Here is a 23,957-nt window from a genome sequence, read left to right on the forward strand (position 1 = left end):
AGATTATGACCGCTTCCTTGATGGCTCTTTGTTAGGGACTAAGCGACTGGAGATTTTCTCCCTTTTTTTTCTCTTGCTCCTTTTTTTGCATCTGTACCCCCTAGCGAGCACGGAACCTCTTCTGCAGGTTGGCTCTGCTCCAGATCTAAAGGGAAAGGCATATACCGGTATGTCAGTTATAGTAAAGGTACCAAGAAATCTTACAATGTCCTCGATCACTGCTTGGCTCCTCTCCTTTTTCAGTGGCAGCTGTTTTGCTCTCGCTGACTACAGGAAGGTTGCGAGGTTAGAACAACCGGCCAGAATGATGTGCCCTCTTCTAGCATTGGGGTCAGACTCCTTGGACTGGCCGGTGCACTTGCTTTCGAGAAAACGCGCTTCTCTTAAAAAAAAAAAAAGAAATAGAAAAAGAAAGAAATCACTGCTACTGCAGCTGAAGTTGGATCTCCCCCCGTGGCTCCGCTTCCTTTCCAGGATTTGTCCTGGGTGTTAATTTTCAGGTCACCAAAGTTTTGGGTCAGCCCGTCCCCGTATGGAGAATTTCTAGTCTGCTGGCACAACCGCATGTAATCACTATAGGACGATTTCACCAACCTATAAACACAATTCTTCACACTGGACTTTTTTTTTTAAAAAAAACTTTTTTTAAAAAAGACCTTGCTTTTAGTTAGATGGCCCAATTTTAGGCCCGCCGGTACTTTTCTTTTAAAATATTTCCCACTTTGAGGGAAGAAAGATGTTCCACCGAAGTCACTTCTAAATCTCAGACAGTGGGGAGAACTCTAATCTGCGTCTGGTTAATTTATAGAAGTTCCTCGAGGAAGCCAGTCCTCTTCTCACGCCAGTATTCGCAGCTCAGACAAAACACGAAGGTCATTTAGGAAGAAGTTATTTCCAAGAATTCCGAGAAACAATAAATATTGGGCGAACTCTATTGTGGGTTCATCATCTATCTTTCTGGAACTGAACGGGCGCGCATGCGTTCAGGCAACGCTGGGATGATGAAACGAAAGCTAGGAATGAAAAGGCAGAAGGATCCAGCTCATAGTCCGGAGTTTTCAAAGTGCATTCCAGTTTTGGTTTATTCGGATAATGGGGGAATCGTAAAGGTGGACGATACTACCTGAGCTGCCTTACATGTTAATAGAGTTCAGAAGAATATGGTTAAAATATCTATGGATTAAACTAACCAGAACTAGCATTTCCTTCTCAGGTGGCAACACCGCAATATGCTTGTAAGCGTTTGTGGATTTCAAAACTCATTTCAGGCAATGAGATTCAAACCGAGGCGCTCAGGATGGAGAGCATAAATAACAGAAGATACCAGTCAGTAACTGGAAAACTTTTCTTCTTTCGCCGCAAAAATGATCCCAAAACTTTGGGTTTTAAAAATGGTCTCTTTCGGTCAGCTGGCGATCCCAGAGAAAGGTGACGGCAAGCGACGAAGCGTCTAGAGGGGGAGGGGGAGGAAAGGGCTTTTTTTAATTGCTCGGTAATGGGGCTGTTGCTATTTTCTCAGGAGCAATCATTCCTGGAGCTAAATCGCAAGAGCCCTAGACAGGCCGGAGCCGACAAAAATGTAGCTTTTGACGTTAAAAGCTAAATGGGGAAGCGGGGCGGTGGGAAGGTAAATTGATGGCCGATTGGGATGTCAGGAGCCCTGGCCTCAAATCGCTGGATTGGAGCGGGGGGCCTGATAAGGTCCTCGTCAAAGTACGTGGCCCTTTCGGGGAGCGATTGGCGGGGACCTAGGATGGGTCTGGCAGGACAAAAAGAGGCTTCTCACAGGCCGCGCTCTCTCCTTCCCCCTTCCTCCTCCTCCTCCTCCTTTCCCTCTCTCCTCCTTTCTCCCTATCTGCAAAGTTCTAGCGAAGGTCAAGCTTGAACTCTCTCCCTCGCCTTTTGCACGCACGCGCGCAGATCTATTGAGGCGAGAACTGCTCAGGGCTGAGCCCCACCGTGGAGCAAGGACTCGCTATTTTTTTCGCCTTCCGGCTGGGAAAAATGGCTTTAAAAGCTGTGGCGATTATCTCATAAGTAATCGAAGGAGAAAATTAACGAAGAAGGTTGGCGAAAAAGAAGCTAGTGCAACTGTTCTAAAAAAAAAAAAAAGCGCCTCCCCACGGAAAAGTCGAAGGGCTTGGATTGTGCAATCTTTTTCGGTGCAATCTCAAAAAGCTCCTGCCCTTGCCAGGCTTCTTGGCTGTAAGGTTCCGGCTGATGGAGGCAGTACTGGCGCCCGGGACTTCGGGGCTATTTTCCTCTGTCTTGGAAAGGGCTCCGTTTCAAAGGAAGAAAGTTTCCAGCCGGAAACCGGAATCACGCTGTACGCTGTACCATCCATTGGGTCTATTTAAGCCCACGGAAGACAACTATCCTCAAGCCAGTTTTGATACAGTTCATACCCCAACCTTGGCAACTTTAAGCCTGGCGGACTTCAACTCCCAGTTGAAAAACTAGTTGCTTTGCTGGCTGGGGAATTCTTGGAGTTGAAGTCCGCCAGGCTTAAAGATGCCGAGGTTGGAGACCCCGATCCATGGATGATTAGAGATAAACTAAATAGGGATCAGTCTGGATTGCAAACCCACAGTTTCTATTTTTAAAAAAAAAAAATCCCGACCATAAGGAGCTCACAACACTTAAAAAAATACCATAAAACATATAAAAGAAAATCCGTAAAAACATTCCTTTTAGATTGAGATAAATCCATTGTTTTTTCTTCCCTTTTAAAAAGAGCAATATGTCTTGTGGCATCTTCAAGCTGAACAAGCAAGCAAGCTTCCATGGGTTGTACCAAGATTCTTAGTTGTAGCAATAAATAAAAAATAAAAACAAACCCATTGCTCCATTTTTTTGGATATTCTATACTATATATTAAAACTGCAATGACAAATGTTTATGTCTCAGTAAACTGGATGGAATTACTCCTAAATAGTTGCATAGGACTCTGCTGTCAACCCCTCATTGCAATCTGAGCTTGCTTGAGATTACCTTAACTTTCTAGTAAACTTGCCAATGAGTTAAAGTTTTAAAGTTCAATAATAGACTGATGCAAGGAGACAGATTGCCAAAGAAATGCATTCTACTGAGGGCAACAGACAGATTATAAATGTGAAGTGGGGAGAGGAACTCTAGAAAGGTTTTGGGTTTTTTTAGATTTTTCAGATGTAGCTTTTATACTGATACACACATACACACATTATCTAAAGTATTTTTTTTCTAAAGTCTCAATTTAATCTTCAGAAGGGTGTTCTTTTTTTTCTCAGCTATTTACCAATCATCCTTTCTCCACTAACCAAGGCTTCCAGAGTAATTCAACCACCCTTACTGATACCACAATCAGAACAGGCTTCATACTTTCTAAAGAGTGACTGGTGAAGGTAGCAGACTTAATAAGAAGGGATGTACACTGAAAAAATGACTGGGGTCTTTCCAAAGCATGGAATGCTTATTGGATTAGGACAGATGGAGTTGGCTTGCTGGTCAACAGAAACTTGTGGGAGCAGTTCCTTCTCACTTGCTTATTTTCAATTTACACTGCTTAAGAGTTAACCGATTTTGTCAATTGCAGCCTGGCATTCTGATCCTAAACACATTTGCTTAGAATTAAGTCTCTTTGATTTCAATGGGACTTTACTTACCTAAAGCATTTTCCGTCTAGATTGTGTTCTTTTAGCTTTGCACGAGTACTGGGGCAAAGTATTTTTATTTACACTAATTTGGGGTTTTAAGCTTACTTGCTAGGAAGTGAATCATAGTGAGATAGATGGGAAACCTTCCCTTTAGTGGTAATACAGAGAGGAGAAAGGCCAGTTTGCAGATGCCTGAAAACAAGCATTTCCTCTTTATTTGTGGAGGTACTCAGACACAATGATCTATGTCTGCTTCTTAATATAATTGAGAAATAATAATAAGCAACCTCTACTACTGATTGGATCAATTAGTATTGATTGATCAATCAATCAATCAATCAACTGGATTAATGCAGCTTATTTAAGATGTTCATATGATAACATCTATTTTAATTACTATATAAGAAAAAGTGAAATATTCTTATTTTTCATCTGATGCCCAAAAGTCATCCACCAAAGTTTAAAACAAAATCCAACTTATTTTAGAGAGGTTGTGATGGCATCATTCTTTCCCAGCTTTGTATAGTAATTCAAAGCAGGCACTGTACAAGCGTGTGTGTGTGTGTGTGTGTGTGTGTGTGTGTGTGTGTGTGTGTGAATAATTACCATTTGAACTAGGATGAAAGTTCCAAGTTTCATATATAGAAACAGAAGAAATTTTACCTTTTTAGACAACTAAATTGAAATTTGGATCTTTGTGTTAATTTCTCCTCCTGTTTGTTATGTAAGAAAACAACATATAACATTAATGTTGGAACATAAAAGCTAAACTTTGGAAATTAATAAGGCATTTTCCAATCTTTCTCTTGGCCTGGTCAGTAATTTTGTGAATTTTCCAGGTTATTCTGATGAAAAAAACTTTTAGAAAAAGAGTCTGATTAACCATATTTATTTATTAAAATTAATGTCAGTAGGAGCCATTATTTGGCTTTTTCCGGTAGTGATCACTTCAGTATCTGACTTTACTTACCAGGAATTTAACTCCATTGCATTGAAAAGGACTTGTTTCCAGTAGGCATATATCAAAAAGTAGTTATTGTCTTTTTCTGCTTTTGATCTCAGCACTGTTAAGCAGTTTCTAAATATGCCTGAATTGAGAATACTCTCAAGTGTTGAGAATACTCTCACCTAAATAAATTACAACCATATGAAAGTTACTATCCTGTCCCTTTGCCTACTCAGAAATCAGTTTTTATTAGCTAAATATGACTTTTTTGCCCTTCCTGTTCAAGTGTGTCCCTGTCTGAGAGACTGCCTGGACAAGACCCTGCACCTTTCTTGACCACTGCTTCCTTCCTTGGCTGAGAGAAGATGACTGTCTTCAGTCAAAATGTTTGGAAAGGGACAGGATTAAGTGATTTAAAAAAAATATGAGGGAAGCTATCTGAATATTTTCAAGACAACCTTTAGGAGAACAGCTAAAGTTGAGCACAAAATGCCTGTTTACTTCCAGACAAGAATGTATACAATAGGAGTACAGTATGTAGAGGAGTCAGCTTTAATCATGAATCCACCAGCAATTTTGTAGAAACAAAGGGACTGATATCCAAATTGGGCTATCAGATCTCTTTTGTGAAAATCCAGATGATCCTTGGATGGGAGCAAAAAAACACGAACCAGCCAACCTTCCTTACTGCCATTTATCAATCACTGAGATCCTTTACCCAGCTCTGGTAGTAAGATTACAATTCAAGCCTGTTATGCTAAGGTTGATGTTAACTGCGGTCTATGTAAATGGCCCTAACTTACTAAGGGGGAAAAAAGCTACTTCCTCCTGCCTCTGGCATAGCTTCTTCTGTTCTTACAGTTATTATTTATTTATTTTATTTATTATTTAAATTTTTATACTGCCCTTCTCCTGAAGGACTCAGGGCGGTTCACAGCCAGATAAAATAAACAATAATATTACAATATAAAAACTATTAAAATACAATTAAAAGACTTATTCAATTGGCCGAGATTAAAAATTTAGAATAAATGATAAAAACCCATTAAAAAACCCCACAAATTTAAAAACTAATCCAGTCCTGCGCAGATGAATAAGTGTGTTTTAAGCTCGCGACGGAAGGTTCGGAGGTCCGGAAGTTGACGAAGTCCTGGGGGGAGTTCGTTCCAGAGGGCGGGAGCCCCCACAGAGAAGGCCCTTCCCCTGGGTGTCGCCAGACGACACTGTCTCGCTGACGGCACCCTGAGGAGTCCCTCTCTGTGAGAGCGCACAGGTCGGTGAGAGGTATTCGGTAGCAGTAGGCGGTCCTGTAAATAGCCCGGCCCTATGCCATGGAGCGCTTTGAAGACGTTCACCAAAACCTTGAAGCGCACCCGGAAGGCCACAGGTAGCCAGTGCAGCCTGCGCAGGATAGGTGTCACACGGGAGCCACGAGAGGCTCCCTCTATCACCAGCAGCCGCATTCTGGACTAACTGAAGCCTCCGGATGCCCCTCAAGGGGAGCCCCATGTAGAGAGCATTGCAGTAATCCAGACGAGACGTCACGAGGGCGTGAGTGACTGTGCACAAGGCATCCCGGTCTAGAAAGGGGCGCAACTGGCGCACCAGGCGAACCTGGTGGAAAGCTCTCCTGGAGACGGCCGTCAGGTGGTCTTCAAAAGACAGCCGTTCATCTAGGAGAACGCCCAAGTTGTGCACCCTCTCCATCGGGGCCAATGACTCGCTCCCAACAGTCAGCCGTGGACTCAGCTGACTGTACCGGGATGCCGGCATCCACAGCCACTCCGTCTTGGAGGGATTGAGCTTGAGCCTGTTTCTCCCCATCCAGACCCGTACGGCTTCTAAACACCGGGACAGCACTTCAACGGCTTCGTTGGGGTGGCCCGGTGTGGAAAAGCACAGCTGGGTGTCATCCGCGTACAGCTGGTACTTCACACCAAAACCACTGATGATCTCACCCAGCGGCTTCATATAGATGTTGAACAGAAGGGGCGAGAGAATCGACCCCTGCGGCACCCCACAAGTGAGGCGCCTCGGGGTCGACCTCTGCCCCCCCGTCAACACCGTCTGCGACCGGTCGGAGAGATAGGAGGAGAACCACGGATAAACGGTGCCTCTCACTCCCAATCCCCCCAACCGGCGCAGCAGGATACCATGGTCGATGGTATCAAAAGCCGCTGAGAGGTCTAATAGGACCAGGGCAGAGGAACAACCCCTATCCCTATCCCTGGCCCTCCAGAGATCATCCACCAACGCGACCAAAGCCATCTCAGTGCTGTAACCGGGCCGGAAACCGGACTGGAACGGGTCTAGTTAAAGTTTATTATTGCTTTTCTTCTTTCTATCCTATGAAAAATAGACACTTTTCTAAAGCAGCTTTTATCATTTCTAATAGATCAATTATGGTTCAGCTGTTTCAGCCTTCACCACTAAATGGAGATTAAAGTGCCATTGTTATCTGAATTACGTATTCATATACATTCTGAGAAGCATGAGAAACAAAAAGAAGCAATGGGGCTTGGGAGAAAGAAAGCTCCTACTTTTAGAAGAGATTTTGTGGGCAACATATCTTTGCCAAAACAGAGTGGTATCTCTTTCTCTAAATCCACCCACCACAAGTATTCTTGAAACAATGTTATTGCTTTGACGATTGTCTGGTAAATCATTGATTAAAAATTTACAAATTCTTAGGCAACACATACTGTATGTCCTGATACTTATTAAGAGACATCTGGCAGTGATCAATTCTTTCCTTTCCCCTCTCTATCTTGCAATGAGACCCTCTGTGGACCTTCTAAGTCGTCGTATCAGACCGTGAGGAGCCATCCTGCTCTGGAGCTGAGTGTAATCACCCTGCTATTTTCCAAACACCATCAGCTGAAGTCCAGATCACCAGCTGGAATGCGGATGCAATGAGATGTTTTTCTTGTTCTTTCTTGTTCTGTTCTTTTCTTCATGTTCACCCAAACCTCCCATTCCTTAGGTTTTACAGTTGCGGCAATTACATTTCACTTTTTTAAAATGCGATTTGTATCATATTTATTTATAAATATATTGTAAACATAGGTACAGAAGCAAAGGAACAAGGACCATCTATATTTTCTAGTCTTTGTACATTTTGTCATGAATCTAATATAGTATAGCCTTTATTGTCATTATACATCATGTATACAATGAAATTGGTTGTAAGAACCTATTGTTACCTGGGCTAAATGTTCACAAATCATTCCAAACTATAATGTGATGTTCTGTGTTTTTGGTTTTGCATTACAGGTATAATATTTATGTTCAAAACAAGTCTTAAGATGAGTAAGCCATTATTATAAAAATAATTCTAGGCTAGGAACCCAAAAGCTTCTTAAACCATCCTTCCAAATGTAGTACTATTAAGACATTTTGACCACAACTCTTAAAATCTATCAGACAGCAGCCATATTGCATGTGTTGATGGCAATTGCAGTCTTACATATATGAAGTGCACCAAGTTAGGAAAGTTTATACTAGTCACAACTCCAAAATAGATGTAGTTGAAGCATTTTTATCTCTCTTGAGCCAAGAAGGATTCCTTAAGTGGCTGACAGATAACAAGATAGAAAAGGAATTTGGGGGAGGTAAAGACTTGGCAGACACCTCTTTTGAATGGAAGCACCTAGTTTTGTTCACTAGAGATTAAAAAAATAGCCCTAGAAATTGGACAAGTTGACAAGGAATATGGGCATCAATCCTATTTGATAAGGTATTAAGCCTTAATGGAGTGATGTCCGGGAGTGAAAGAAAATGCATGGCTTCAGTGATGGCCTTGTTGCTGCAATGCAGAACTTCCCCAGTCTAGGCCTCTAATGCTACCATCTGAAGCACAGACCTCATCTCTCATTCTCCATTTATTGAATTCAAATAAATGACATTTGAGTCATATTTCAACATTGGTAGCAGAAAATCTTTGCCTCACCCAAAGGCAAATGCTAGCACAGAGTATAGATCAGAAAATGGAACTCAGGGAGATGGATGGAGATGCTTGCCATGGCAGAATCTTCATTCATCCTGCAATTCACCCAATCTTTTATTTTGCCAAAGTTGAGCAAAATATTTGCTACTGTTCAACACTTGCTTAAAATCAAACTCACACTCAACTATTCTTTATCGCTCTCTTTTAATAGAAACACCCCACCAAATAACAACATATTTCCTCCTAGACTAGAATACACATATTTTTCAGAATGAAACATTGAATGGATGCCTGGGGCTGCCATCCAAAGTTAGACAAGGCATCCCTAAAAGTGCTTTTTGTTTCAATTTCAGGTTTTGTAACTTAAAATACATTTGATATATGATCCTCTTCAGGTAGTTTAAATGTTTACTTTTGATATGTTCACATTCACTTTATAATACAGATTATAATACATATTGATCAGGAGTGAAATCTAAAAATTTTCCCCACTGGTTCTGTGGGTGTGGCTTAATTGGTGGGCATGGCTTGGTGGTCAGATGACTGGGTGGGCATGGCCAATAACAATAAATAATAAAAATAATAAACAAACTATAAAAAACAATAAGAGGTACCAAAAACCAACTTTCACACTTTACACACACACAACACAACACAACACAACTGACTCACACACAATGTAAAAGCAGCTGCACTTCACACTTCATACAGCCACAAAAAGCTCAAAAACCAACTTTCACACTTTACACACACACAACACAACTGACACACACACACACACACACACACACACACAATACCACATACAGCTTTCTGAGATTTTGTGTGTTTGTGTAGTTAGAGTGAAACACTACAGAAACACACCAAATCTCAGAAAGCTGAACAAATATTTTATTTTATTATTTTATTTTATTTTATTTATATTTTTTTAGATTAGGGGTCTCCAACCTTAGTAACTTTAAGGTTTGTGGACTTCAATTCGCAGAGTTCCTCAGCCAGCAAAGCCAGCCAGCATTAGCTGCTCAGTGATGAAATAGATTAGCTAAGCAACTGATTCTGTCTGGTGCTGAAAGTGAAACTGGGGCTTTCAGGCTGGGAAAAAAGCCATGCGTTCGATCAGTAATCAGGTAAGTGCCTTAGAATCTCATAAAAGGAGGTTTTCTACATGTTGATGAGGAACTCAGATGAGATTGCCAGAGGAGCCTTTAAATTTTTATTTTAAAGTTTAAAGGCTCTGCCAATCTCAGCTGAGGGGCGGGATCCTCAAAGGCTTTTTTTTTACTTTTAAAGGCATGTTTCGGCTGAAGAAAAACCCTCTGCTGATGGTGCGGCTCAGCAGAGGCGGGGGGAGGGGCAGGGATTTTTGCTACCGGTCCTCCGAACCAGCAGCTGCCATTGCTACTGGATCACATGAGCCGGTCCGAACCTGGAGCATTTCACCCCTGATATTGATGTAATGCAGTGATTTAGAAACTGGACTTGGACTAGATTTAGGTTCTGATCCTACCTTACACCAAGGTACCTGAATGGCTCTGGGCTGGATTCTTAGCCTCACTTTCCACACATAACTGTTGACAACCATTTAATATGGGGGGGGGGCGAATGTCTCTGCCACATGCACTAGTTTGAGTCCCTCCTCCTCAAAGGCAAATAAATAAACACTGTGTGGTCATCTATTTATTAAAGTTGGAAGAATGATTACAAAACTTACTTATCTACCAAGAAGAATATTTTCAGGCTGTTAAAATGATGACCTCTATTGGCCATTTAATTCCTTATTTCAGACTGACAGAATATGATAGAATATTTGATCAAGAATAATGAATAACACTAATGGGAACTTTTCTAGGTAATCTGATACCTATAATATAGAAAGATAAAATTTATATCCCTTCTCTTAAGAATTACAAAAATATCTATTCATCTGATGATATTTCTAAACCTTGTTGTAAGTGTTAAGGTGTAATGATGCTTGTTCATCTAAAATAAATATGCAGCCTCCTGCTTGGGTACTGTTTGGAAAATGGGGGAAACAACCCTCCCCTCATTTTGCATTATTGCAAAGAGAGTTTCAACCATGTAGGTCTTCTGATGTACTACTAAAAGTAAATAAAAAGTCAATACATGTCTATGGAGATTCTCAGTCATCCAGGTAGTTGTCCCAAAGATGCTTTTTCAAGAGTTGTCTCTTGAAAAAGCACCTTTGGGACTGAAGTCAATACAGTTTTGAAGTTGGATATTCCTAGCATTTCAACAAAGATAGATAGAATAGCCCTCTAAACTTTAGCATAGTGTATCATGAAACTCCATGTTCTAATTTTTGGAAAAGAACCCTTGCTATAAAGCATTATATAGTAATTCTTTCCCTGCTTTCAATGAATTGCAAATGACTTGTCATAGAATAAAGTATAACCAAATCCAGCTTTTCCTAGAAGCACCATGTTTTATTATTTAAAAGAAGAAGCCAGCTGAATTTAAATACTCAATGTGTGAGCTTGCAGCTCTTTGTTATATTCCGAACTTCCATGAATTTCAAATGGACATCTGGCAGACTTTGATCATGCCATCTATCTCTAAAATTGGGGTAAGAAAAATTGCTTGTGACACAAGAGATTAAATAGTTGTGTTCCCCAGCAGAAACGTGTGTTGTACCATGCAATCCATCCATATCATTGAACATGGGTTAGTTACGTATCATAAACCATTATACTACTTGAAAACGCTTTTTCCTTCATCAACATTATCTCAGAAGTTAGGTATCTAAATGCCAGTCACTCTGAAAAGTGGTTGTATGCTTCCAACCCTACCTGGACACAGTTTCTCATGTGAATGAGAGGTCTATTCTGTCTGCTTAATAGAGTTACATGCTTCCTTCCAGGATTCTGAACTTCAGTTCTGCTATGGAAAAGATTGGATCTGGCCCTGGAAAACAGGGTGAAGCTCCTATATTATTATATGCTCTCTCTCCCTCCTTCCTGTCTTCCCTCTCAAAACAGCTGGAGTCCACCATTGCAATCCTAGGCTAATTTTGCAAATAAACTCAATGGAAAATTAAAATGATGTTCTCTTTACTTGGTTATAAAATGAAGTGCAGCCCTGCGTGACACAAACCCATAGAATAAGCCATGCAAATTCAAATGAAAGACAGGAGGGAGGAGGATCTGGTTTTCCTAGCCTTAGGTTCCACTGTAGATCAGCTGGAAAGCAAATGCATCCAATAGGTCTGGTCTAGCGTTGTTGTTTTTTTATTTTGTCACAACAGTATATACAATCATCAACATAAACAATAATTCATCATGAGAGAAAAAGTATATATAAGTAAAAGTATAAGTAAAAGTATGCATATACTACTATAATTTATTTATTTATTTATTTATTTATTTGCATTTATATCCCGCCCTTCTCCGAAGACTCAGGGCAGCTTACACTATGTATATATACTATATAATGAAGAGAATAATAGGACAGGAAAGGTAGGCACTTTTGTGCTCTTATGCACGCCCCTTATAGTCCTCTTAGGAATGGGGTGAGGTCAATAGTAGACAGTTTTTGATTGAAGATTTTGGGGTTTTGAGTAGAGACTATAGAGTCAGGTAGTGAGTTCCAAGCATTAACAACTCTGTTACAAAAGTCATATTTTCTGCAATCAAGTTTGAAGCAGTTGACATTAAGTTTAAATCTATTGTTTGCTCTTGTATTGTTGCGATTGAAGCTAAAGTAGTCTTTTACAGGAAGGATATTACAATAGATGATTCTGTGTGTTAAACACAGATCATGTCGGAGTCGGCGGAGTTCTAAGTTTTCTAAACCCAGGATTTCAAGCCTGGTGGTATAAGGTATTTTGTTGTTTTCGGAGGAATGAAGAACTCTTCTAGTAAAATATTTCTGGACGCATTCGATAGTATTAATGTCAGAGATGTGGTATGGGTTCCAGACGGATGAGCTGTATTCAAGAATAGGTCTGGCAAATGTTTTGTATGCTTTGGTTAGTAGTGTAGAGTTTTTGGAAAAGAAGCTACGTAAAATTAAGTTTACAACTCTTAGAGATTTTTTTGCTATGTAATTGTAGTGGGCTTTGGCATTTAGGTCATTTGATATGAAAACTCCAAGGTCTTTGACTGGTAGGGGGTCATCAGTAAGGTAATGTCCATCAAGCTTGTACTTGATATTAGGATTCTTTTACCAATATGTAAGACTGAGCATTTGCTGGTTGATATTTGAAGTTGCCAAGTTTTAGACCAATCGGAAACAAAGTCAAGGTCATTTTGAAGAGTAGAAGTATTGTTAGTGGTATTGAATATTTTGACGTCGTCAGCAAAGAGAACACAATAACTTGAGATGAGGTCACAGAGATCATTTATGTATAGTATGAAGAGCGTTGGTCCAAGAACGCTACCTTGTGGAACGCCACTTTTGACAGGAACAGGATTTGATAGAGTGTTGCCAATTTTGACCACTTGTTGTCTGTTTAATAGGAATATTCTTCAGAAGAATATTTCAGAAGAATATTTCAGAAGAATATTTGATAGGGATATTTTTCAGAAGAATATCCCCAATCCTCTTTAGTTTAATGTCCAACAAATGAGTTTGTTTGGATGTAACACAATGTTGCAGCATTTTACCACTGCTATAGAGCAAAGGAACTACTGTATATGCATGTCCCCAAATGTTGCTTAACCGTAACTTGCAACAGGTTTTGTACTGATACATTAAATACTGAAATTTAAACAAGTGTGCAATTTCTATCAATTGGAGAAAACATATGACATCATGGAAAAGCAAAGGCCAACTTCACAAGTGGGCAAAGCACAGGTACAAGGGACAATATCTGAGTTTCTTTTTTAATAGTAATTTTATTAAAAATTACAACCATGATGATAAAAAAAACTAATACAAATTAAAAAAATTAAAACTGGGAGTTGCAGCTAACAAAAAGAAAATAGAAAAAAGGAAAAAATCAGAATATGGTAAAGAACAAGAAATATTAAAGAAATTATTTCTCCCTTCATTAAAATATAAATTATTTTAGTAACTTATCACCTCACTTAAAATACAACAAATTTTCTCTTCTTCCCATATCCCATTTCTTATCTATAAAAAAACACTTTAAAATCTCATCATTTCTGTCTTGATCAGCAAAAGTTCATTAAGGGTTACTAGAGATAACATATATTTTAACTTGATCAAATAAACCAATTTGGCGTTTTCTCCTATTACTTTTAGCAATCTTGATCTTTAGGGCTTTCAAATAAGTCCAAGAACTCAAATAATTTTTCCTTTGGTCCTCACAAAATTCTTCAAAACTTTAACAACCCTCCTGTATAAATCTAGTAAAGGCAGATTATCCAAGTCATTCCTTTGGCTTGTTATTTGTATATTCCTTTTAATTATCGAGACATCAGCTAATTTCTTTTGTATAACCAGACATAGCATCATTTTACATATCTTTGTTGTAACCTGTCATTTTAAAATCATTTCAGATCAGTCTCTATCTTCTTTAGTAAAATTTTGTTCATTTCCCATAACATCTTTAATCATAGGCCAGACCCCTCTCAGAGATAGGGCCACCATCTAATCCTTTCAGTTCAGACGGACCTTCAATGGTGCCTCTGACATGAGTGGGATGAGGGACTTTCCAAAACCATAGTTTTGCTATTTATTCCAGAAAAAAATAAGTTCTTAAGCTTGTATTTAAAACATTTTTCAATAGGGATTGAAGGCTCACCCAGTGCTGTAAAACCTGTTGACCCAAAGCAGTTAACAAGCAATTGCCCCCCCCCAAAAAAAAATATTGAAAAGGAAGTATGAAAACCCAGTATCCTTAAATGAGCCAAGCACAGATTAAGGAGGATAGCTATTCACCCATCTACGAGACCACTAAACCCACTGACGACCACTGTCTTTCAGTGGAACACAGGGACAACTATATGGAGCACTTGTGATTGGTCTCAGGATATCTCCAGAAAAGAATTACAAAGAGCCAGTTTACTTGCCAAGTTCTTAATTTTGCTACAGATTTATTTATTTATTTATTTATTTATTTATTTATTTATTTATTTATTTATTTATATATTTATTTAAATTTTTATACCGCCCTTCTCCCGAAGAACTCAGGGCGGTTCACAGCCAAATAAAACCACAATAATAAATATAATAAAAACAATAATTAAAAAACCTATCAAATACGGCCCAATTTAAAATACATATAAAACAATAAAACCCAGTTAAAATTTACAACCCCAATAATAAAATATTAAAGTTCTAAAATTCTATGCCAATCCTATGTCTTCAGTTGTCTTCAGTTCAGTATTTATCCCCTGGACTTCTGGGAATGTCCAGATTTTAGTGGGTAAAGTTCTGTTCTGTTCTGTTCTGTTCTGTTCTGTTCTGTTCTATCACAGCAAACATGCTTTTTGTACCAAACACATTTTCCTACATGCTTTTTTCAGACAATGTAGGTTTTTGCAAAATGTAACTTCAATGTTTTTCTTTGTAAGAAAAGTCTTGCAATCCTACCCCACAGCCCAGACATATGAAGAATGCTGGAGATGGTTGTCACATGTAGTACACAACCAATATTTGCAAGAAATTCCTGCAACTCCTCTAATGTTTCTATAGGCCTCTTTGGCAGCCTGTCAGACCAGTTTTCTTCTTGTTTTTTCCTCAGTTTTAAAGGGACTTCTATTTCTTGTGCCATATTTCTCCACTTGTTGATAACTGTCTTCACTGTGTTCCATGGCATAGCCAATGGTTTGTAATTTTTTGTACCATTCTTTTAATGTATAACTTCCAACGAGATCTCTTTGCAAGCCATAGTTTTTGCTGTAAGAGACAACTGTCAGAAAAATCCTAGTAGAGCAGCTGAACTTTATATGGATTTGATCAGACTGTCTTTAATTGATGGCAGATATGTACTGACTACTATTTAATAAGTTTGAATGTCATTGGTTAATTTTGAACACAGCCATATCCGTACTTATAAGAGGGTATAAACACCTATGCAGTTATTTTTGTTTTTAATTTTTCCCACTAAACGATTTGCTTGTTTTTCAACCAAATTGTATAGCTTATATGTTATATTAAAGGTAGAAAAATTCTGCATTTATTGTAGAAAATCGTTCTGATTTTTTTACATCTCAAAAGCCTGACAACAGGGATATGTAGATTTTTCTGTATCTATTGTAGATGCCCAGGTTAAAATGTAGGTTACTAGTTCTTTTTCTAGCAGAAAAGTATGCCAGAATAAAATTGATTTCCTAGGTTACTGAACTGTATTTTGCCTGACCACAGATTAACATTTTTAAAGTCGGAAATATCCAAGAAGATTCCCCTGACCTTGTTTCCCACCAGCCAAAGAAGCACAAATTGTCTCTAGAAAAACTGTTAAGATCTGTGTTTTCCCTCTGTTGAGTGCAGTTTGCTTTTTGGTTATTTGTCATGCTTAATTGCCATTTTATATTGCTCTATTAATGCTATATGCTTATTATTATTTCTCTAATTATTGTTTGTTTTTGTTGGACACTATGAAGAATCAAATTGGTTTGAGTTGGGTGAGTTTAGGACTCTATAAGTCCTAAATAAATAAATAAATTGCTCTCCTTAATGTGAGGTAGCCCAGGACAAGAAAAACGCAAGTTTGCCATCCATCAAATTGTCCGCTTAAGGCATGCGCGTAGCAGACTAGACGTGGTAAGGTAATGAAAGGGACGTGGACCAAGATGGCGGCCTAGCGTGCGTGGCCCGTCAGTTGGAGCTTGTGCGTTCGAGGGCCGCCCGTGCGTCGCACCGTCCCTCTAAGCGGCGCCGGTGTCCGGAAGATGGAGGCCGTGCGACGCTGCTGCTGCTGGATCCCGAGAGCGACGGGCAGTAAGGCCGCAGGGAGACGGTGGAGCTGCTGCTGGTGCCTCAGGGAGGTGGCGGCTCCGCGCAGAGCGGGCCTCGTCTTCCGCCGCGTAGCGCTGCTCGCCGCCCCCGCCGCCGCTGGCCAGGATGCCCACCAGCATCAAGGTCTGCACCATCAGCTCGCACCGGGACCTGTCGCGGAAGATCGCCGACCGTCTGAGCCTGAGCTGGGCAAGGTCGTCACCAAGAAGTTCTCCAACCGGCAGACCTGCGTGGAGAGCAGCGAGAGCGTCCACGGCGACGATATCTACATCAGGCTGCGGGGAGATCAATGGCAACCCGATGGAGCTGCTGATGGTGATCAACGCCTGCCAAGATGTCCTCGGCCTCACGGTCGTCAAACCTCATAGGCGGGCCAGGACAAGGAGAAGACAGCCCGCCCTGAACTCTGGCAAGCTGGTGGCCAACACTCTCCATTCCCAGCGCAGAACACACCATGGCTGTGGACCTCCAGCCTCTCAAAGCCAGACTTTCTTTGATATCCTGTGAACAACCTGTATGCTGAGCCAGGTGTCCTAAGAATAGAATAGAATAGAATAGAATAGAATAGAATAGAATAGAATAGAATAGAATAGAATAGAATAGAATAGAATTTTTATTGGATCAAGTGGATCAAGGAGAACATTGTTGAATGGAAACCTGCACCATTGTCTCTCCTGATACTGGGCTACCCAAAAGAATGACCTCTATTGATTAGCTGAATATGGGCTTCGCTTTGCCCTCATTCATAAAGAGAGGAAGAAGGCCAGCAAGGTAAACTGCATGGTGCTGGTGGGGGAATAGATAGCCACCCTTGTGGATGAGATGGCATACACCTGTGGTACCATCTACCATGCTGCTGACAAACTGCTTACAGCTGGCCCTACCCACATTTATGCCAAACTGATTCATGGGATCTTGTCTGGGCCAGCCATTTCCCGAATTCAACCATGGCTGCTTTGAAGCAGTCATGTAGTCACAAACACAATCACCCAGAAAGAGAACATGAAACACTGTCTTAAAATCCAGGTGATCAAAATCTCTATGATTCTGGCTGAACCCATCAAGCATACTCACAATGTAGAATTTATCCCTTACCTTTTAGTCATGTCCCTTTAAAAGTATAGATGCTGCTGCTTGGGTGGCTTTTTGAAAAAACAATGTTTCAAATTCAATTAAAAATAGTTTTTTTTAGTCTTATAAACTGTTTTCATAGTGCTTTACTCTCTAAGCAGTTTACAGAATCAACATATTGTCCCCAATAATGTGGGTCCTCATTTTACCGACCTCAGAAGGATGGAAGGCTGAATCAACCTTTCACCGGTCAGCATCCAATTCCTGGCAGTGAGCAGTGAGCTAACCTGCAATACTGTATGCTAACCACTGGGACAGGGCAGCACTTATTTAATTGTCTGATTAAAACTTGGATGCTCGAGATTTCTTATGCCTGTCATCTGTCAGTCAAGCCATCGCTGAGCATACACTCAGCATGTATTCAGAAATAACCTCTATTGGGTTATGAATTCAGAAGAGCACATTAGGATGAAGTGGGAGGGAGGTATTCTGACATACAGGTAGACCTCAACAACAGTTCATTTAGTGACCATTCAAAGTTACAACAGCACTGAAAAAAGTGACTTATGAACATTTTTCACACAACTATTGCAGCATCTCCATGGTCACATGATCAAAATTCAGATTTTGGCAACTGATTCATATTTATGATGGTTAAATGTCCCAAGGTCATATATATGACCACTTTTTGCAACCTTCTGACAAGCAAAGTCAATTGGAAGCCTGATTCACTTAACAACAAGGTTACTAACTTAACAACTTGTGATTCACTTAACAACTGTGGCAAGAAAGGACATAAAATGGGGCAAAATTCACTTAACAATTTTCTCACTTAGCAACAGAAATTTTGGGCTCAATTATGGTTGTAAGTCAAGACTACGTGTATTGAGTTAAGTATAGTTAGCTGGGCTATTTGTAGATAAAGGTTTCACATTTCTTTAGAAAAGCATGACACTTATGTTTGTAATAGCCCTGACAGAGGACCAGAGAAGGGATTGCAAGGAGCATTTATTTATTTATTTATTTATTTATTAATCGTATTTATATACCGCCCTATCTCCCGAAGGACTCAGGGCGGTTCACAGGCATTTAAAAACATATAAATATAAATACAGAATAAAAACAATTAAGAAACTTATTTGAAAGCCCGTTAATTAAAATATACAAATAAAACCCAATTAAAACCCATGAATTTAAAACCTAGCTCAGTCCTGCACAATTAAATAAATATGTTTTAAGCCCGCGGCGGAAGGTCCGAAGGTCCGGAAGCTGGCGGAGTCCGGGGGGAAGTTCGTTCCAAAGGGTGGGAGCCCCACAGAGAAGGCCCTTCCCTGGGCGCCGCCAGACGACATTGCCTTGCTGACGGCACCCTGAGGAGACCCTCTCTGTGAGAGCGCACGGGTCGGTGAGAGGTATTCGGTAGCAGTAGGCGGTCCCGTAAGTAACCCGCCCAATGCCATGGAGCGCTTTAAAGGTGGTCACCAAGACCTTGAAGCGCACCCGAAGGCCACAGGTAGCCAGTGCAGTCTGCGCAGGATGGTGTTATACGGGAGCCACGAGGGCTCCATCTATCACCCGCGCAGCCGCATTCTGACTAACTGCAGCCTCCGGATGCCCTTCAAGGGAGCCCCATGTAGAGAGCATTGCAGTAATCCAGGCGAGACGTCACGAGTGCGTGAGTGACCGTGCATAGGGCATCCCGGTCCAGAAAGGCGCAACTGGCGTACCAGGCGAACCTGGTAGAACGCTCTCCTGGAGACGGCCGTCAAATGGTCTTCTAGAGACAGCCGCTCATCCAGGAGGACGCCTGTTGCGGACCCTTTCCATCGGGGCCAATGACTCGCCACCGATGGTCAGCCGCGATTAGCTGACTGTACCGGGATGCCGCATCCACAACCACTCTGTCTTGGCGGGATTGAGCTTGAGCCTGTTTCTCCCCATCCAGACCCGTCGGCCTCCAGACACCGGGACAGCACTTGATAACCGTTGGGGTGGTCCGTGTAGAAAAGTACAGCTGGGTGTCATCCGCATACAGCTGATACTTCACGAAACCACTGATGATCTCACCCAGCGGCTTCATGTAGATGTTAAACAGGAGGCGAGAGAATCGACCCCTCGGCACCCACAAGTGAGGCGCCTCGGGTCGACCTCTGCCCCTGTCAACACCGACTGCGACCGGTCGGAGAGATAGGAGGAGAACCACCGATAAACGGTGCCTCCCACTCCCAATCCCTCCAACCGGCGCAGCAGGATACCATGGTCGATGGTATCGAAAGCCGCTGAGAGGTCTAATAGGACCAGGGCAGAGGAACAACCCCTATCCCTGGCCCTCCAGAGATCATCCACCAACGCGACCAAAGCCGTCTCCGTGCTGTAACCGGGCCGGAAACCGGACTGGAACGGATCTAGATAGACAGTTTCATCCAGGTGTAAGGGAAACTGATATGCCACCATACTCTCTACAACCTTCACCGCGAAGCGAAGGTTGGAGACCGGACGATAGTTACCTAAAACAGCCGGGTCCAGGAAAGGCTTCTTGAGGAGGGGCCTCACCACCGCCTCTTTCAAGGCGGGCGGAAAGACACCCTCCACCAAAGAAGCACTCGTAATCGCCTGGAGCCAGCCTCGTGTCACCTCCTGAGTGGCCAGCACCAGCCAGGAGGGGCACGGGTCCAGTAAACACGTGGTGGCATTAAATCTACCCAACAACCTGTCCATGTCCTCGGGAGCCACAGGGTCAAACTCATCCCAAACAATGTCACCAAGACCACCTCGAACATCTCACCCGCATCACCGCAATCTTGGTCCAACCCATCCCGAAGCTGAACGATTTTATCGTATAGATAACCGTTAAACTCCTCAGCACGGCCCTGCAGCGGGTCATCCCGCTCCCCCTGATGTAGGAGGGAGCGGGTCACCCGAAACAGGGCGGCTGGGCGGTTATCTGCCGATGCAATGAGGGAGGAGGCGTAGCTACGCCTCGCTTCCCTCAATGCCACTAGGTAAGTCCTAGTATAGGACTTCACTAGTGTCCGATCAGCTTCCGAACGGCTAGACCTCCAGGAACTCTCTAGGCGTCTTCTCCGGCGCTTCATCCCTCTCAGCTCCTCGGAAAACCAAGGGGCCGGTTGGGGCCTGCGCCGGGTCAGAGGCCGCAAAGGCACGACACGGTCTAAGGCCCCCGCCGCGGCCCGTTCCCAGGCCGCCACAAGTTCCTCAGCCGAGCCGTGGGCCAGACCCTCAGGAAACGGCCCAAGCTCCGTCCGGAACCCATCAGGGTCCATCAGGCGCCTGGGGCGGAACCAACGTGTCGGCTCCGCCTCCCTGCGGTGGTGAATGGCGGTCAGAAAGTCTAAGCGAAGAAGAGAGTGATCTGACCATGACAAAGGTTCGATGACTATTTCCTTTAAGTCCAGATCTCTCAACCACTGTCCAGAGAGAAAAATCAGGTCCAGAGTGCCACCCCCAATGTGAGTAGGGCCATCAACTACTTGGGTCAGATCCAAGGCCGTCATGGAAGCCGTGAACTCCCGAGCTGCCGTCGATGATGAGCCGGAAGATGGCAGTTAAAGTCCCCATGACTAAAAGTCTGGGGTCTCAACTGCCACCCCAGCCAGCATCTCCAGGAGCTCGGGCAGGGCAGCTGTCACGCAGCAAGGAGCCAGGTACGTGATCAGCAAGCCCATCTGACACCTCGACCCCATCTCACAAGAGGATTCGCACCCGGCAATCTGAGGTACAGTGGTCTCCCTCGGCTCTAGACTCTCTCTAATCACAACCGCCACCCCCACCCCTACCCTGGGCCTCGGCTGATGGAATGCACGGAAACCCGCGGGCACATCTCTACAAGGCACGCCCCTTCAGTGCCCAACCAGGTCTCCGTAATGCCCATAAGGTCCATGGAACCCCTGTATAAGATCACAAACAAGGGGCTTTGTTCACCACAGACCGAGCATTGCACAACATCAACCAAGGCCCAGGCTCTGAGGATCCTGACCATCCGAGGCAGGAAAAGTCAAGGGTCGGGCGCGTGATCGCTTTAAGACATCGAGCACGCGCTCCCGGAATTTGATATGACCCTCGCTTCCGCCATACCTGCCCCTCCCACTTACCGTGTCAATAGGACCACCCTCACAGATAGGAACAGACTCCTCCCCATAACCTCCGAACCTGATAATAAAAACCGCCATGAGCATGTGCAGGAACTGGCCCCTTACCCGACGGGTTACCCCATTACCCGCCTTACCCTCCCACCCCTTAAAATTCCCTCTCTAAAAACCCCACAAGCTCTTCTTTTGCATGCCACCTCTGTGGGTCCCAAGACCCGTCATGGAGGCCGGCCCTCGATAATGAGGAGGCCATTCCTGCAGGCGGGGCACCTCGCAGGCGCAAGAGTTCACAAGCAGTATAATGCGTAGCAGCTGAGACTAAGAATCGGCAAAGTAGAGGCTCCATCTCCGGATGGCAAGATGATGACTGATGGTACTAGTCCAGAATGAAGGCATACAAAGAATGGAACAGCAATTAGCACCGAATGACAGTCAAGATGGTATTCTGTCCGGTGCCTAGTCCAAACATCCTGGAACCGGGGGTGAGGGGAAATGGTATTCAGTCGCTGGCTCGTCCTCCTCCGTCCTCCTCTGTCCCCAACTAAATCCCATGTCCCCCCCCAAGGAGTCCTAATAGGACCAAAAACGGCCATAGTAGTCTCAAAAAAGGCCGAGGGGGGCATGGGTGATGTTAAAATAGTCACAGTCATAGACTGGTTGCAGGGGGCAACTCCGGGGTGCCTCCATCGTCTCCCCGCAATCCTCCAATAACCATCTCCAGACATGGCCAGGAAAAGAATCCTAACCACTCCAGAAGCCGGGTCTCCCCAGACCTCTCCCTCCAAGAGGCGAAGTCCATATAAAAGGCTAAACCTCTCCGAGAGGCTGGGGGGTATGAAGGTTGCCAAGTCCATAATCCGGCAGCAGGGGGAAAGCCAAGAAACCATGGCAGCGAGGCAGATGGCAATAGGGGTAGATGGAATACCTCCGCAATCATCATTGATGCTTTGGTCCATTTCTCCACTGGAAATGGATATGAAGTGAAGTGGGAGGAAGAAATGAACAAATGCTCTATTGTAGAGTACTGCAAGGGAATGGCAGTGCTCTCAGAGAGTGGTCATATTTGGAATCCCTAAATGTTTATGGAATAGGCAAAATAGCAATATGTGACTGACAAAATCAGCTATCTTTCCTGGTTTAAATCAACTTTCATTATAGCCTAGAAGGTGCATTGTCTCAGGGGAAAGCTGATTCTGATGAGGTATTATATAGGCAAATTCCCCTGTGGAAGCCAGTTCCTTGGCTGCTTCTTGGCCCAAAGGATAATAATGGGGAAAGCCCAGGTGGATAGGAGGCAGCTCACAGAAGCACTAGGAGCTGGCCAGAAACCAGCTTTGACTGTGTCCTAAGTCACATGGTGAAGTATACTACATCACATTCAGGGCAAAAACATCAGGAGAAAAAGGAAAACACTACATTAAAACTTCATTAACACCTAAGAAAGACTTGAGCTGCTGCAGCTGTGCATTAGAGATAAAAGAAAGGCGAAGGTTATGAGGAAATAACATTAATAAAAACCACACAATTACCAGATAATGTTCTTTCACGGTTAGGAGAATTTGAGAATGAGTCCTCAGTTTGTACAATTTAATTCAGTTTTAAATATTATCTTCAAGTTGAAATCACAGAGCACTGACAGAATCCTCGGTAGCTGACCTGATAGAGAAATTTGAACATTGCACTAAAAGCACAAGAGGGTATTCTCAATTTTGTTTAATATTCTCAGCTATCGTAATATTAAGCACAACTGAATAAATTGAAGGATGAATACCTGTTCACCTGTGGGTTAAGTGAAAATAAACAGTGGCATATACAATAGAATATCTATTGATGAATATCATCCTACAAACTTTTAACAAAACACATAAAATATCTCTATACAAAAGTTTAAAAGAAATTGTTCCCTCCTCCGTTCTTGGGTGGGCTGGCATAAATGTCATCCGCTGTTTGCTGACTGAAGAAAGATACTGCTTAGAACTGCTGGACTTAAGGGCAACCTAAGTCCTCGGTTTTCCATTGAAATGGTGATCCCTCCATGATAGAGTAGGGGACTTAAGTGGAGGGGAAGTCTGTAGGTGTAACCAGGGCATCTTGGTCCCCCGCTACACTGAAAGAATCGTCGCGCAGAGACTTTCGCAACCAGTCATTCTTCTCGGCAAGTTTCCTGCCTCTCTTTCTCTTCACTGAATTACCTGCCGACTTCTTTGCTGGCAACGCCTGTCTTTGGCTGTTCGGTCGCCTCTCTCCCCTTTGTGGACATCCCCGCAGCGGTCGCGGGAGGCCCCTCCCTCCAGCATGGAGGAAGGGAGCTCCCTTGGAGGGGGAAAAAGCAGCCTCGCTTCATGGAGGGACGGCGCAGCTGGGGAGGC

At 42.8% G+C, this 23,957-nt stretch overlaps 1 pseudogene; it reads left to right on the forward strand.

Annotated features, from left to right (window-relative positions):
• Positions 1-13,358: 13,358 nt before the first annotated feature.
• On the forward strand, positions 13,359-17,532 carry LOC131203495 (ribose-phosphate pyrophosphokinase 1-like; annotated as a pseudogene).
• Positions 17,533-23,957: the final 6,425 nt, after the last annotated feature.

The sequence above is a fragment of the Ahaetulla prasina genome, chromosome 8 (assembly GCF_028640845.1).
Source record: "Ahaetulla prasina isolate Xishuangbanna chromosome 8, ASM2864084v1, whole genome shotgun sequence".
In the NCBI taxonomy this organism is placed as follows: Eukaryota; Metazoa; Chordata; class Lepidosauria; order Squamata; family Colubridae; genus Ahaetulla; species Ahaetulla prasina.